Source organism: Etheostoma spectabile, chromosome 8, assembly GCF_008692095.1.
Source record: "Etheostoma spectabile isolate EspeVRDwgs_2016 chromosome 8, UIUC_Espe_1.0, whole genome shotgun sequence".
In the NCBI taxonomy this organism is placed as follows: Eukaryota; Metazoa; Chordata; class Actinopteri; order Perciformes; family Percidae; genus Etheostoma; species Etheostoma spectabile.
The window spans coordinates 5,689,243-5,691,842 of NC_045740.1; the positions used below are offsets into that span (position 1 = coordinate 5,689,243).

Genomic DNA, 2,600 nt, shown 5'->3' on the forward strand with positions numbered 1-2,600 from the left:
GTGTGTGTGTGTGTGTGTGTGTGTCTATGTACGTACTGAATATATGCTGCATATTCAAAGACATGCTGGACATGGGGTAGCTTCAAATATAAATTAATCTCTGTGTGATTTACAGTCTCACACTGTAACTCGAAATTCAGTATATTTGTTTTAAAGTGGGCAGAAACAATGCAAGAAAACAGCAAACATGGACAAATGTAGAAATTAGTTGATTTAAGAAAACAATTTAATTCAGTTCAATATTGGGCTTCTGGCCACAAGGCAAAGAGGGAATTTGGCTATTGGAATTCATCTCATGAGGAAATACTAACTAAATCTTCAAGTAGCAGCAGTTTTCAATTTCATCTCGAATTGCATGTAAAAGGGGGCTGTGTGTACTGGTTGTTGTTTACAGTGCGTTTACAATAAAGTCACCAAAATGCATTTCAAAGTATTGTAAAATAGTTTTTATTAAAATTGAATGCTTTGTTAACAAATCTAATCAAATAATAGCCAACAGTTAAATCTAAAATAGTTAGTGGTTATCTGACACCACATAGCTGTTTTATTTACTCTGTTTATTAACCTGACATTTATTATTGTGTTATGTCTGTAGTCCCCTGGTTTTGCAGACTGCTTTAAAATGACAATAGCTGATGTATAACAGAGGACAATATCAGAGCACTTTATAATTCACAGGAAACATACAGCAATGTAAAGCTCAGCCACACAACGGGCCAGCCAAGATATGGAGTGCATTTGTTTACCAAATACCATCTTGAATTTGGAGATGCAAAGCATGCACGCATGTGATTGCATGTCTGATCCATTTCAAAGACCTAATTAACCACTGATCGATCCAGCAAGAATCTGGTAGACCTGCAGGGCAAGCACAAACTGCTTGTAGGGGTGGGTGTTGGGGGGGGAGGCCTTTAAGAGCGCATGCATTATGCCACTTAAGAGTACTTAAGTTGTATGTGAGGAAGCATATCCACAGTGTATAAGCCAAGTGCTTGCTGTAATGAATGCACAAATCTCATCATCTTGTCAACAGGTATAATTCAAAACCTCCATCCATGATTGACTGAGAGTAAAGAGTAGTGTAGTAATAAAGAGTATTTGATTAAATGTGAATAGTATGTGAAGATGATGATGATGATGATGATGATGATGATGATGATGATTTCTATGGATGTTGCAAACAAAATCTACAGAAAAACAGCAAAGAGGCACATGCACCTAAAGTGTGTTCCTGTGATATTTTGTGGACTCAGGAATGAGATGATCAACAGTAGAGATGTGATCAGGGTATATCACCACCTACAAACTCAGATTTCATCTCAGTTTCACCGATTCTAGTTACACCATTACCAAACCTTCAAAGGAAAACATCACAAAAAAGGGAACCAGTGTGGACAGGTTGGCCATTTGTTCTAATCAGCTTTCTGTTGTTCTCTGCCAAACAAAGCATTTGCATTCCTCTCTGCATCTGCCTGCTCATCTCTGCGGTGACACACTGGTCCTAATTGCACTTCCCCTCTCTAGCTAAATCCACTGTTATCTCCTGGGAATCCATGTCATCTCCAGAAGTCAGCTCCCACCAGCCAGATGTTGAGTAGTTAGCATCACTGCTTTGCACACGTCACCGTACTGCAGAACATTGGAACAGCTGGACCAACAACAAAAAATGTCTGCAGGAGACATTACTGCCCCTAACATCCAGTTTGCTCATCAGCTGACTTTGCACACAGCATTCAGGACACAAAGATCAGACAACTTGCTTGTGTAATCTGGTGTTACCATCAAAATAAAGCTGACAGTTGTGGGGTCTCTGGACCTCTACTGCTCCAGAAAGGAATCTTGCACTATCTGGGTCAGAGTGCAACTACGTTAAAGAGCATGAAAGCACAAAGAGTGGAGTTACAAGCAAAGTGAACACAAAAAGGCTTAAAATGGTGAAAGAAGCTTAGATCAATCAGGACAGCTGAAAAAGGGATCACATCTGTACTAGAGATACTTATCTTTTGCTGCCAGGGCGCAGCTGAAGCACAACAGCCTGCATGCAGCTCAGTGGCTTAACACACACCTGTAATGTGGCTCAGGCCCACCAGCAATCATATTAACCATATTTACGGTGTGCCAGTTCAGTATGTCCGCTGTTGTATCCACGCCGGACAGCTTTAATAAAAGACAGCAGTTACCTAAACAACAGGTAACTCTAAACAACACAGTGACCGTGTTTGTCAAAGCTACAAGGAGAGTTTACATTTACCACACTGTTCTGAGTTAATGCAAAGTGGTCAAGGAAACACACGGTATGTCAGCACACAACTTTTACAGATACCAGGAGGTGAAGTGGAGTGTTTGCAGTATTGAATTCAACAGTGTCATATAAGACAAAAATAATCTTTAAGGTTTACACCTGTAACTTAGTTTCATCTATAGGATACAGTTAGTACCTTAAGAGGCCCAAAACACTTCTCCTGCTCAAAGTGTGACCTAAATCCAGCAAGAAGTAATGACACATCATACCTAATATACAGAGTAAACAGCTGGCCATCCTGATTCCTCACATCATCATTTTCATTTCAATCTCTCTGTCTCTGTGTGTGTGTGTGTGT

At 40.0% G+C, this 2,600-nt stretch overlaps 1 protein-coding gene across 1 annotated transcript in view; it reads right to left on the reverse strand.

Annotated features, from left to right (window-relative positions):
* Positions 1-2,600, reverse strand: part of LOC116694226 (potassium/sodium hyperpolarization-activated cyclic nucleotide-gated channel 3) — a 14,407-nt gene that overhangs the window by 10,115 nt on the left and 1,692 nt on the right. The window lies entirely within an intron of this gene.